This window comes from Lonchura striata, chromosome Z, assembly GCF_046129695.1.
Source record: "Lonchura striata isolate bLonStr1 chromosome Z, bLonStr1.mat, whole genome shotgun sequence".
Lineage (NCBI taxonomy): Eukaryota > Metazoa > Chordata > Aves > Passeriformes > Estrildidae > Lonchura > Lonchura striata.
Genome location: NC_134642.1, coordinates 38,608,387 through 38,623,376, shown reverse-complemented (window position 1 = coordinate 38,623,376; position 14,990 = coordinate 38,608,387).

Here is a 14,990-nt window from a genome sequence, read left to right as displayed (position 1 = left end):
AAGGCAGGATGATGCAGCCTGGCTGTCACAGATTGACAGTGGGACCACTTGTCAATCAGGAAACAAGATCTTACATAATTCATTCTAGGGATAAAGAAGTCTGAAACCCATGTCTACAATTTGGCAGAGTCTGCTCTGTTTACTAGCATTAGGCAAGAGAAATTCAAGGCCTTTGCAGTTTGCTTTTCACTTTGTATATCTCTAGGAAAGTTTACATGGGCATTTTCTGTAGAGTATTTGGTAAGGTACATCTCCAACTTGGCTTTACTTCACAGTAAATTTAGTTTCACAGAAACACTGAATATGCTGAGTTGAAAGGGACCCACAAAAATCCAAGAAGTCAACAACTGGCCCTGCACAGGACCATTCTCTAAAAGCACACCTGACAGCATTGCCAGATTCTTCTTTACCTCTTGTTAGGTTTGCTGCTCTGACCACTTCTCTGGGGAACCTGTTGCAGTGCGCAGGCACCCTTTGGGTGAAGACCCTTTTCCTAATAATCCAGCCTAAGCCTCCCCTGACACAACTTCAGGCCATTCCCTTGGATCCTGTCACTGTCGCCACAGAGCAGAGGTCAGTGCCTGCCCCTCTTCCCCTCATGAGGGAGCTGTACCTGTGGTGAGGTCTCTCTTCAATCTCCTCTTGTCCAGGCTGAACAAAGCAAGTGACCTTGGCTGCTCCTTGTGTGGCTTTCTATCCAGACCCTTCACCATCCTCATTGCCCTCCTTTGGACACTCTAACACTTCAATGTTTTACACTGTGGCACCCAAAACTGCCCCCAGCACTCGAGGTGAGGCTGCCCCAGTGCAGAGCAGAGCAGGACAATCCCCTCTCTTCCTGGCTGCTGATGCTGTGCCTGATGCCCCCAGGGCAGGGTTGTCTCTCCTGGCTGCCAGGGCACTGCTGGCTCCTGCTCAGGTCACCACTGACCAGGAGCCCCAGGGCCCTTTCCACGGCAGTGCTTTCCAGCATCACCTTCCCCAGTCTGTGTTTTCATCCAGGGCTGTCCTGGCCCAGGTGCGGAGTCCAGCACTTCCCCTTGTTGAACTTCATGCAGTTGGTGACTGGCCAGTGCTCTCATTTGTCCAGGGCCTCTCTGCCCTGAAGGGAGTCAACAGCTCCTCCCAGTCTTGTATCTCTGTGAACTTGCTTAGCCAGTAGCCACAGAGAGCAGCAGGCATTGTCCTGGGGGAGGCTGAGAGAAGGTCAGAGAAAAGAATGAGAAAAAATTCTCATCTTCATTTGCACCTGTTGTTGTGCACATGTAGAATGTGTTATGGAGATTTGTTTACCAAAGGGTGATTTCTTAATTTGCCACTGGTGATGGTGTTTGGATTCAATTGACCAGGCTGGTAAAAGCTGTATGGGACTGTCGGCAAGGACGATGGGTTTCTCTTCTATAGTGTAGTGTAGTATAGTATAGTACAGTACAGTATAGTATAGTATAGTATAGTATAGTATAGTATAGTATAGTATAGTATAATAAAGCAATTGATCAGCCTTCTGGAATCATGGAGTCAATGCTAATTATTACTGCCACAGGAACGCCCTGTTATCTTAGCTTAGCATTCATTCCAGTCCTGCATCCAAGTTTGTGAAGATGTTGAAAAACACAGGGTCAAGAATGGAGCCCTGTGGAACCACACTAGTGACAAGTCACCAGCCTGATGTTACCCCAGTCACTGTAATCCTTTGTGCCCCACTCACAAGCCAGTTGCTTGCACATCACAGGATGTGTTTATCCAGCTGTGGGCTGGACATTTTCTCTAGATCCTATGAGAGACTATCAAAAGCTTTGCTGAAATGCAAAAAGTGAGAAGGCACATGGAATGACAGGAAGGATATAAGGAATACCTTATTGATAGATCTTTTCCAGCTATATAGAAATAATGTACAGCAGTAATTTCTGTATCTGTCAGGAATCACTGTGCCAGGAATCAGTGTTCTGTGTAGCTTCTCAGTACTGCAGACTTGCCCGAAAAAAGTTTCCTCTGGACCAGGATGTTCCTGGAGCAGGATGCTCCATTTCCCTGAGTGCTACTACTGTGAAGGGTAATTTCCCTAAGGTGCTCCCTGTCATATCTTGGGGTGATAATACTTACTCTGTTACACCACTCTGTCAGTCTAATGCAGTTGTAGTATTTAGATTCAGTCACATGTCAATTCCTCTAGAAGCAGTTCAACATCACCTTTGGGGAGAGCCCAGCTGTGAGATAAACTGTTAGTTGCTGTGGGCACCTTTACACAGTTTTGCCTGACTACATTTTTCCCACTGCATCCAAACCCAGTCCAAACATGCTCCTTGATAAAAGGGAATTGTTTCACTAAGTCTGACTTTTCTCTTGTAAGAGACCAAGATTAAATGGTCTTTGAAAACTCATTTGAGGCCTTCAGCTCCTGCCCTGTGTAATTTCATTTTTGCCTTCTCCATAGTTTCTGAATTGCACAGTCATCTCTGGCAAAAATCTAAGCAATCTGACAGTGATGAAGTCATGTGATGAAATTAAGAATTGCTAAAGGCTATACTTATTTTTTAAAAAGACAGAATTTAGTGATTGGTGCTTAAAGAGAATTTAAAAAAACTTTTCTACACACTAGTGTTTTCCATCTGCCTTGGACAGGAATATTCTTTCAAAGTTATCTGGATGTGGCTGATGCCTTGTTAGCCATTGTGATTGAGCATGCTCATACAGAATGAGATGCATTTTGGACTTTCACCAAAAGGTTTTGTTTAATTTTTTTTCATGTAGTCTGGAGCAAGGCAGCATTAACAGCTTCTGATAAATCACTACAAGAACATATGCCAGATAAACATCCCCCAGATAAACTGGGGCAGCCAGGGACATTTTGTAGAGTTCTCAGATATTGAGAGTACATCATCTGGACTACATGTTTAGTTTCAATACATCGGGTATCTGTATCCCTCAAAAACTACAGCCTTCAAACTGGATCACAAAGCTCTTCCACAAACAAACAAAGTGCTCTGAGTTGCACAAAGGGTAGCTGTGAAAACTGGGAAAAATATCACCAACCAAATGCAACATTTTCAGCATCCAAATAGGAAAAAATATTTTAAAAAACAAACACCCCCCCAAAAAACCCCAAAACAGAAACAAACAAAAACTAATACAATTGTCTGTCTATCTATCTATCTATCTATCTATCTATCTATCTATCTATCTATCTATCTACAGATGCCAGTTAATCATGACAGAGATGCATCATGAGACAGCCTTGTTTTCCCCAGAGCCTTTAGAATTGCCTCTCTGAGATCCCCACAGAGGCAAGGAGAAACTGTAAAGAAGCAGAGATGAGACTAGAAAGTATGGAACAAAGACATGCCATGCTCTCCTTGTTGACATACAGATGCAAAGTACAATTAAGCTACTTGGAGTCAGAACATCCCACTCTGTCAAAGTCTTATCTCACTAGATTAGAAGAGAATATGTTCACTGCATGCCAGTTTGGGGCTGACACATAGAACACATTTTGCTATCCATCTCACAAGAAGAAGCAGGCTTTTAAACCAGATTTTGATTGATTTTATTGCATTTCTGAAGCATGACTCTTCATTTTTTAAATCCTCAAAACTTACCCTTGTACACTGAGTGTGTATGGCCACATCAACACAGGTTAACTTAATACTCTGCAGGAGCTTAGATGCAGAATGGCAGTCTAATCCTGTTTGATGTGTGATTTTCCAATTGCATGCTTCAGGGACAGACTGTAACCTGTCTAAAGCACATTGGCAATAAAAGGAAAATTTCTCTGTGTTTACACAGGCACGTTTGACTCTGAGTATCTGCAATGATGTCAGGCTGCACACTGGAACAGCTTCAAATGAATATGGTTTTTTGGAAAGACTCCTTTTGTTGATGCATTCACTGAAATGTCAAAATGGGTTGAATTGCTAAGCATACCTTTCCAAGAAGCCATTGCCAACTGAGATTTAATAATCATATGATAACATTTTTTCATAAATACTCCATTTAGCTATGGGAAATGAGATCACACATTACTATTCTGAGTTCTGCTCCTCACATGAGGACCGGTGGTGTCAGAAGAGGGATCAGATGGAGTCTAAACACCTTCAGATAATACTAGCACAAAGAGATCAAATACAGAGTTTATTTAGGAGAAATATTTAATTCTTTAGGATTTTTAAACCATTTATATCTTTGAACATATAATCCCTGAACTGATTGTATATCCATTTTATCAAGTTTCTCCTTTCTGACTAACTCGTTAGCATCAGCAGCTGAGCTGTTTTTTATCTTTTCCTGTGAGAGATTTTTACAAGACTATTCACAGGGTGGAAATAAGAATTATTTCAGAATGTTTGGGCTTTATGTTCTAATGACAAGTTAATTTTCGTTGTTTTCAGTGTCAGAGTTTTTCCACAGAACAAGACTTTCAAGCTCGGACTAGAAACAATCATCAAACAACAAATCTCCATTTCCTCATAAGATACATTACCTTGAATCATCCTGGATTTACAGGTGGGAATTCTGCAATCAGCTGCAGACTGGCCCTGAAGTATTTAAATTGTAGGGGTACTGTCTTGAAATGTGATTGAAAATTGTCACACACTGAGTCCCTGTCCCAGATGTGCCATTCCTTCATTCAACTCCCTCCTCTGTCCTGAAGGGATTCAAACCCAATCCTCGATATCCAAAGAAGAGCATATTGAGAGTTTAGGGTATCTCCTATATAGAAAAAGACACAAGAAAAGTTAAGACAGTAAGGAAACAGACAAAACAGGGCCTGTGCCGTAAAACAGGCCTGGAGCAGATCTTGGAGTCTTACTGGGGATTTCAAACACATTTCCTTTTTTAGGAAGGAGATGCTCTCCTCACCACCAACATAAAAAGCTAGAATTTTTCCTGTTTCTGTTTTAATGAATCTTGAACTCTCAGCAACTAACTCCTGTGTTTTCAAGATGCTCCATGCAGATCTCACAAAGCACAGAGTGCAATACTTTGGTGTATGGCTTTTTGTTCCCAGCAACATGCTTTGCAAAGCAGTGTTCTGTTTACAGGATAGTCTGTTACCCTGTAATTAAAAAACTCATCAGAACTAGTATCATAAATCACTGATAAAATAATTTCAATCATCTTTATGTATGGGAGATAATACAGGGGGACAATATGGCAAGCTGTCATTCTGATTATCAGTGTTTCCAATTGAAGGGAAGAAAGTAGCAGCTCTAGTTTGTCACATCAGTCTGTACATGAATTTAGATACACCAAATAATGCTATTTTGCTTTCTGGTCATTGAAGAAAAGCAAGTATTGTATTGCTAAGAAACAGTACTACCCATAAAACTTGGAATGGATAGAGTTATCAGTATGTATTTCGTATTTCATTTTCAGCATATCTTATTACACTAAGTAAAGAAGCTGTCAGTGTTTTGCTGGAGGTCAAAACACTGACAGCATTCTTGTCCAACTTTGCTAAAACCAGGATAAAGCACTGACACTACTCGGAAACTGCAACGAAACACATTTCAGCTTTCCTAAACAGCAAACAGGAGGCAACTGGGCTTGAGCTGAAGTGAGAGAAGGTCCAGAAAAGGAGGAGACAGTGGGTACAGCAAACAAGGGAGTGCTTTTAAACTCAGACCTGGAATGGAGAAGCAGAGTTGTTACCTGCCTGTTCACATTTCTGTGCCACTTTGCAGCCAGCACAAGGCAAGACTCCAGGCAGAGGCAAAGCCAAGCTCTCAGAAGCCATCTATTTGTGTGGTTTGCTTTCCTCTTCACTTTCCCTTTCACAAATGGGTTTTGTCAAACTGCTGCAGGAATTATACCTGAAACAAACAAGGTGCAAGTGAGGATGGCCCAGGAAGGCTCTTCCAATACCCCAACTCAGAGCTGAGTGAGCAATTTCTGAAAATCAGTTTTCCTTTTCAGCTTTTACCCAGAGTCCCTGGCTAATAGAGAACCTCCACAGAACAGCATCACCTCTGCTACCAAAAAGGATATGTCAGGAATTGTATCTCCAAGGTCAAAACTCTCTTTTCCCCTCCCTCTGTACTGAAGAATATACTGGCCTCCAGATACTGTAGAGTTATGGACCAGAGCCTCAGCCAACAGGCTGAGCCTGGTGCAATTACCACACACCCACAGTTAATCCATCTTGCTTTCTCAGATTAGTGTTTATGGACTTAATATACTGGGGACTGCTAGAAAAGCACGGAAACCTGTGCCAGGGCTCACAAGGTGGTGAATGTTTGCTTTCCCTGCTCTCCTAGCACAGATGCCATTGTAGATAACAGAAGAAGTGACAGTACAAAACTGAGCTGCATGTGTCAACCCCAAACAGGGGCTGTGACACCTCTGCTCTCATGTGTCACAAGCTGCCAGATGAGTCTTGTCTGCAACTCCTTCCTCTTCCCCAATACAGCCAGACAGACAGTTCATTCTTAGCTTCAAACCCTTGTGAAAATACCATTTGGTTATGAACTGTCATTTATATTCCCTTTGTTATGGAGCCATCTTTTGAAAATGACAATATGAACTTAATTCAATTATCTCCATCACAGAGACAAAATACATCATAATAGTACCAAAGCAATTTCAAGAGAATTTCTGAAAATCTTTGTTCACTGACAGCTGACCTGTGTGAGCCAGGGGTTTATGCCATCCGAAGGAATAAATGTCCAACTCAAAATTATAAAACCAGGTTAAAAATTAGAAAACCATGTTAAAGTTTTCAATATCCCATCCTCAGCTGTGACCCTTCATCACAGGGTCAGCTTTCTTAAGAACTGTCCTGCTGATGTAGCAGTAAATCTTAGAATATGTTTAATAAAATAATATTAATGTGATGCCAAAGAACCCCAACAAGATCAAAACCTCATTGTTCAAAGCTGTACAAAAGCAGGCTCTACTCTGAAGTGGTGGTGATCTAATTATGTCCAGGCACCAGGAGTGCACAGCACTGCACTGACTTAATCCCTGTCACCCTGCCCAGCCCTGGAAGAACCAGAACCTCAGGGTTGGCAAACAGGGCTCTGCTCACCAAACTGCACCACCTCTTCTGTCTGCTCTGAAAAGCCAAGCAGCACTTTTTATGAGATCCCTCTTGTTAGAACAATGAGTAGCCATGCCTGTGTGTGTATGCAGAGCTGCAGAGTCTGTCTGCAGCACTGCAAACAGCTGCAGCACACTGGGATTGCTGTTTCTTGCACCACACACTTTCACCAGCTGCCAGTATGCCCTGACCCAGTTTCTCACATCAGAGTGGCAAGTGGATCCCACTATCACCCACAGAAAGAGAAGACAGGCATGTTCAAAATGTTTTTTCCATTTTGAAAACGATGGAGCTTCTTTGCTGTTTAAATTGCAGTCATAAACAGCCCTTCCCCAAGTCATTGCATAGTTTTACTTGTGTCTTGAGGCAGTGGTTCCCTCTTTTCAATGGCACCCACTGGCACCTCAACTCTTTGACACCTTGTTTTTCCCCATACTTCAAGTGCTGGTTTGGCCCAACTGCTGCCCACTGTTTGTAGAGAGAAGCCCTGTGAGTCCAGAGGGATGCTGCTTCAAAAGATGCAAAAGGAAAAGTCAACCAATCAGTCTGTCCTTCTTTGGTCTACCTCAGTTATGGTATGTCAGGCTCATTACTGATTTAGTGATCAAAATACCAACAGTGCTCTTAAACTGTTTCAATCAATGGAAAGTGTCCAGTTCTTCAGGAGACAGCTATCTTCAGAAACTCTACTGGATAATAAAGGCTGGAAAAAATAGATTCTATCTCACTGATTATTTTTGCCCCACTGTCCATCAGCAGGGCCTTCAGCCCTGGCACACCCAGCAAGCAGGCAGTTTTCACCACTCTTCATTGACCAAGTGCAATTCTAGAGGGAAATGAATGTGTACTGAGGGTTTGCAGCCTTTTTGATGTCATTATTGTACATAACCTTCTGTGTTGCTATCATGCTGACATGGTAGCGTGGAGGAAGGTTTTAGAAAGGCCTTGGGAATGGTAAACTGAGGAAAAGGATACATTCATGTATGCCCCATTGTTTTAGAAAGGCTTTGGGAATGGTAAACTGAGGTAAAAGATACATTTATGTATGCTCCACTGTTTCGGGAAAGTCCCGCTTCAGCATTCCTCTGTAGACCCCCTTCTCCCCACCCCTGAGCAGTTCCCATTGGACCTGGCCCCTGGGGTGGTTCTGATGTGCCTTAGCTGGACACTGTCTCTATTGTTTAGTCCTTATCTCTTAATTTTGCTGTAAAAAACTGTATCTGGGCAATAGCCCAGGGCCTTTGGTCACTGCAATGCTTCAGGCAATACAATCTATCTGGACAAGCATACCATTGGTCTCTCTGGGTCTCTTTATCTCGAACCCTTGCGGCGACTGAGGCAGCGCCGCAGCTCGGACCGTGCTAACCCACACGCTGCCTGGTGAACCCAGGGCAGCGGGACCACGGCAAACCCCGGCCCCGGAGGGGACAGCTAGCCGGAGGGTCCCGGGGGGCCGGGGAGGGGCGGGGGACAGCGGCGAGTAACCCCCGAGAGCAAAGTGGCGGTCGAAAGAGAAGCAACATTTCTGCACTGCTTAGGCACCAATTTTGTTGGTTGGAAGATCTGTCTGAGCCATTCACAAGGGCTCAATCCCTTTCCCCAGTAACTTATCATAGAATTATAGAATGGGTTGGGCTGGAAGTGACTTTAAAGGTCACCTTGCAGGGACACTTTTCACCAGACTATGTTGTTCAGAACAACGTCCAACCTGGCACTGAACATCTCCAGGGCTGGGGAATTCACAGTTTCTCTGGGCAATGGGTTCCAGTGCCTTACTACCCTCCTAGTAAAGATTTTTTTCTTCCTAATATCTAATTGAAATCTATCTTCTATCAATTTGAAGCCATTCTTCTTTGTCCTGTTGTTCCAGACTCTTGTAAAGTCTCTCTCCATTGATCTTGTTGGTTTCCTTTAACTACTGTAATGACACAACTGGGTCACCCCAGAGCTTTTTCTTTTCCATTCCCAATTCATTCATCTTGCTGTGCATGGTGCTTTGGATGCAGCATCACTTTTTCTTTTTTCTCCCTTCCCTTCCCTTCCCTTCCCTTCCCTTCCCTTCCCTTCCCTTCCCTTCCCTTCCCTTCCCTTCCCTTCCCTTCCCTTCCCTTCCCTTCCCTTCCCTTCCCTTCCCTTCCCTTCCCTTCCCTTCCCTTCCCTTCCCTTCCCTTCCCTTCCCTTCCCTTCCCTTCCCTTCCCTTCCCTTCCCTTCCCTTCCCTTCCCTTCCCTTCCCTTCCCTTCCCTTCCCTTCCCTTCCCTTCCCTTCCCTTCCCTTCCCTTCCCTTCCCTTCCCTTCCCCTCCGCCCTCCCCCTCCCCTTCCCCTTCCCCCTCCCTCTCCCCTTCCCCTTCCCCCTCCTCTCCCCTCTCCCAGAAATCAGAGAGCAATGAAGATGTTTCTGCACAGCTCTGGCGTGTGCAGAAAGATCCATATAATCCTTTTGAAAAGGAAAAAAATAGCAATTTACTTTTTTCCTTTCTCTTTCAAATGGTTTTCAACCTTCATGGTGGAGATATTTTTCTCTCCACAGCTCTTTATTATTGTTTGACTTCTGCAGCACTATAAAAAGAAGCATTTATACTTGACAAGAAGTGTTGCTTCTCAATAGAAGGGAAGAGCTGGTGCAAGGGAGGTGCTGGGCAGGGAAGGCAGCATCACCAACCTCAGCAAGGATTATTGGGTGTAATAGCAGCACACAGGAATTTAATAAAAAATAATCCCATTAAGAACTGCAGTCCAACAGTTTTCATCCTCAGACATGACTCAGTGCATGACAGGCTGGTTTTCTTTTCTTCGTTCCAGTTGCAAAAACCATTTGGGTCTCAGTTACCCTTCAATAAATGCAGAATTGGAAGACTGAGGACTGAATTATGACATGACATTACTTGTTTCACACTCTGAAAATGGCTGAACCTCTGGGTGTGTTCGTAGTCCATTCTTGTTTTTGACGACCTTTTGCTTTTGAGTTGCACCTGTGGGGGCTGTCAGCAAAGAGATTTTTGTGACTGTATCTTTAACTACTCTAGGCTGTCTGAGGACCTACCATCAGTCAAGCAAATCAATGCTTTGAATTCACCCGCCTGAATGCCTACCTGCTGTCTGTCTCAGCTTTAGCAGGGTTTTTGCTACTGTTTTCTGTAGCACTATTGACAAATTGATGAAGCATGGACTAAGTAAGTGGGTATGAGAGGTTTCTGAACCAAAAGAACTAAAAGGGCAAAGGGCAGTGGCTGGTGATGTGCCATGAGGCTAATACTGGAACCAGTTCTGTCCAGCATCTTCATCAGTGATGTGGATGATGGGACAGCATGTTCACACTGTGAGGAGTAGCTCGACACAAGGTGGTTGTGCCACTGTTCAAAGGGTCCTCAATGGGCTTGAGAAATGGGCTGACAAGAACCCCAGGCAACTGGGCAAAGGAAAATGCAAATTCCTGCACTCCCTGTACAGCACAGGCTGGAGTCCAGTCGACTGGAAAGCAGAGAAGGAGCTGGGGACAAGGTGGGTGTGAGCCAGCAACAGGCCCGTGCAGCACAGGCCAGCAGCATCCTGGGCTCCACTGGGCAGGACCCTGCCAGCAGGTCAGGGGAGGGGCTCCTTCCCCTCTGCTCAGCCTGGTGAGACACATCTGGGATGATGCACAATGTGGTGGGCTCCCCAGGAGAAATAACACAGACGTACTGAAGGGAGCACCATCAAGGGTCACAGAGATGATGAGGGAAGTCTATGAGGAAGAAATAACACATGCTGTTTCAGATATAATGGAAATAGAATCAGCAGCAGGTGGCTAGAGGAGCTGAGCTGCAGATTGGAAAGGATAAATATGAAGACACTTGTTCAGAAAAAACCTGTGCACTGTTATCAGAAGTTATCAACTTGGGAACTTACAGTCATGCAAATTTCATCCAAGATATATTTAGCTCAACACCTGAAACTTCATTCAATATCATCCAAAGCTTTGCAAAGCTGTTTTGTTTTTTTTTTTTTGTGTGTGAACACAGATGGAATTTTAAGAAAAAATGTTGTAAAGCAATTTTAAGTTAATTTCTCATTTAAAAAATGGGGAAAGGGCAAGCACCTCGCTGCTGAAAATCTTATGAATTGCAGTTTTATTCATCTTGTTCTTCAAAGGAGCATGACTCAGTACTTAAGGTAGAAATCACGTTCAGCACAGCATTCTAGGACTGTCTTCAGACGTCACAGATAGCAATTTCATGTGAATCATGGTTTGAATTGCATGTGGTAATAAATAACATCCAGTGCCATGTAACAAGCTATCCAACAGCAAAGAGAAACAGTGAATGACAGCACAGCCCTTCAGTTACCACGCAGTATCCCTCCAGTATTTATGGCAGGGAAATGTAGGCACAGAAAGGAAATTAGACAGGATATTGGAGTTAATACCATAATTTCAGAAACATGTTAAGTGTTATTTCTCAGTAGTTGTTAGGGCTTCACACAGGGTCAAGCAAATAGATATAGGTCAAGGTTTTAATTGCTTATCAATGTTTCAGTAAAAACTGTAAGTTTGCCACATTTTTTCTATGAAGGAAAAATGATAGCTCTGATACTATTTTTTAATCTAATGAGATGTCACTCATTGTACAATACACATTTTTAAAATGAATTCTGGGTCTTCTCATAGTTGAATAAAATATCTTCAGTGAAGTATCTTACTCATTATAAAAAGCTCCTGAACAGCTAGTTTTGAACTAGCCTAGACATTCTGAGTTCAGATGTTATTTTACAAGCTAGGTACCATTGACACTTGAAATAATATATTATTTTGTATAGAAAGAGGCATTTTTAATCATAAAATGGCTCAGAGCCTACATCATCAAAGATAAATGTTCTCAAAGTAGTCAATTCACAGGCAAATTATTCCTTATTCACAAGCTCATACAGTGGTGGCACAAGGAGGGAGAAAGTGGCAAGTTCTTCACTGAGACAATGAAATTCCTTCTCTTCCAAAAATTGTGCATGTTTTGACTTCATTTTATCCATTACCAGTGACAACCACTGCCTTGGAGCTTTCAATGGACATTTTGCCTGACCATAAGCCTATGGCTGGGCTTTTGGGATCCACCTGGAGGGATCACCGCTTAGCACAACACAGGTGAGCAGATACAAAGAGCACCTGGATTCATAAGAAGATCTGTGTCACCTGTAACCTCTCATTATTTTCCAGAATCCCAAGTTGCTTTCAATTTGCACTAAACTAGCTGGAAATAAAACAATATACTTCCCCTTCTAGGCTGTTTCTGAGCTAGAATAATCTCCCTAGATCAAAACCAGCTCTGGCTTCAGCTGCACAGGTATTTGGCATTATTTGTTCAATTATTGCAGTGGTAAGGACATCCAGCTCCCTTCCCAGTTTCCCTTCCTTCCTCAATTTGGTTTTACTCTGTAGGAGACATGGCCAACTAATGGTCATGGAGGAAGATCAGGGAGGCTCTGGATTAACACTTGCACCAAGGTAGCACGGTGGGGTTGTGATGCATCTTTTCCAACATGAGCCTGGAGCACCCCATCTTCTATTGCAGTTTTCTCGGCTGATCAAATATTCAGGCACACTCAGGAAGACCATCATAAGCCCCTTTTTTTCATAGCCAGGCCTCATCCAGCTGTAAACAATGAATCTGCAAGTTCCTGGCAGACAGCTTAGGGGATGTCCTATAAACATTTACAGGCTGAAGCTTTACAGTCAACATATTAGCCATTACTGTGAAGAGAAGCCAGATATTTTCTGTGATGCAGCAAAATTCCAGGAGTCTTGCTGTTCTGATCCACTTTGTAGCTGGATGCAGCAGCAGCAGCTGAAGTTTTCAAAATTCCTATGATTTCACATAGTTAGAGGTGTCAAAAGGCAACAGAGAAGAATGTCCTGCAATAGATCTCTTGGAATCTTTTACCATATTTCCTTCCCATTTTGGATATTTAAGATGGCAACCATCCATCTGACCCAAAGATGTCTCAGTGGTTACGCTAACAGAATTCTGACATCAAAGACATTTCAAAGCTGTTGTTGAGCATGTTTTAAGTGTGCCTGGAGGCTGAAATTTCAGTAAGACAAAGGCTAGGGCTATGGCTAATCTAGCTTGATTCTCCAACCTAGTACAACCACTGTCCTCATACAGCTTCCATCCAGCAGACAAGCTGGGTTAGATAAGGCAAAACCTTCTGTGAACAATTTTGATTTGTCCCCTGAGATATTTTGATTACAAAAACTACTATTATGTCAAATACAAACACATTCAGAATTAATCATAAAAATAAAGGGGAAATGTCAACCAAAAACTTTTACTCCTGTAGAAATATATTTCTGCCATTAAATATATTTATTGGTAATCTGGAAGAAAAAAGAAAATATTTTCAGATGAGACAAAAATTGGCAAGACAGTAAATGAGGAAGATTGGTTAGATAGGGTGAACCAGGTCACTTGCTAAGGTCAGTGGAATTTAAAAATCTGCTTTCATAAAGAAAGGCAAAGGAAAAGCAAAGATGAGAGGTCACATATGAGGGGGGCTGTATGCTGAAGTTCGTGACACTGCAAAATAGCATCAGAGTAATCACAAACTACCATCTGACTTTGTTTTTCTAGTGTAATGGAAAAGGTGTAATAACTAAAATTCGAGGCTGAAAAAGTAACAGAATATCAATGTTGTGTGCAGTCACAAATTCAGATTTGCAAGTTTCTGCATTTGCACTTCGAAATTACATTTTTAAGCATTCAACAAGAGCAGAAAAATTAAAGTGCATGGAATAAGCCTAAAGAAACTCAGTGTATTTATCTCATTTAACAGAAGAGAGAGGTGACTTGACCAAAGTTTGCAGGCACCCCTTTGTGAGACAGATTTCTAATGGAAGCTGCATCTATTCCTAGCCTGGAAAAAAAAAAGTTTGGAAGAAGGAGGTACAAAAATGGCAGTGAACAAAAAGTAGAAAGGTTGAAAAACCAGTCATGCAATGGACAGAGTCAGTCACAGAATTGTGTGGGTTGAAAGAAAGTTAAACATCTTGTTTCAACCCCCTGTCATCGGCAGGGACACCTTCCACTAGACCAGGTTACTCGGAGTTCCATCTTGGTGGCCTCCTCAGGGCTTGCTCCAGCAGGTCCCTGTCCCTCCCATGCTGGGAGCCCAGGGCTGGATGCAGTGCTCCAGGTGGGTCTCAGCAGAGCAGAGCAGAGGGGCAGAATCCCCTCCCTCCCCTGCTGCCCACGGGGCTCTGGATGCAGCCCAGGACACGTTTGGCTCTCTGGGCTGTGAGTGCCATGGCCGGGCCATGTGCAGCCTCTCACCCACAGCACCCCCAAGTCCTTCTGGGCAGGGCTGCTCTGGGTCTGCTCATGCCCAGCCTGGGCTGGTGCCAGGGGTTGTCCCAGCCCGGGTGCAGCACCAGCACTTGCCCTTGTTAAACCTCATATGGGCCACTCCTTGAGCTTGTCTGGGTCCCTCTGAATGGCATCCTGTCCTTCAGGTGTGTCCAACCATCTCAGCTTGGTTTCACCTGCAAACTTGCTGAGGGTACCACAGTACCAAAGGTACTGGATCCTTTTGTCTATGTCATTGATGAAGCTATAACACTGGTCCCAGTAAGGATCTCTGGGTGCCGCAATTGTCACCTGATGTTCTTCGGGGCCCAAAGGTGTTGACCTCTACCCTCTGGATGTTACTATCCAACCACTTTTAAATCCATCTAACAGACCACTTGTCAAATCCATCTCACTCCCTAAATGAAACATGTCATCTGAACAGCCCAGCTCATGAGCATGCAAAATGTGCTGCTTTCCCCAGGACACAACCTCCACAAAATTCAAACTAAGAATATAGTTTTCCTTTGATCAGAACAAGTACTGTTAAGGACACAACAGTCCTCTTACCAGCAACATTGATTCACTAATCTAGGGCTAAATATTTACAGTCAATATCTGAATAAATAAAGATAATGAAA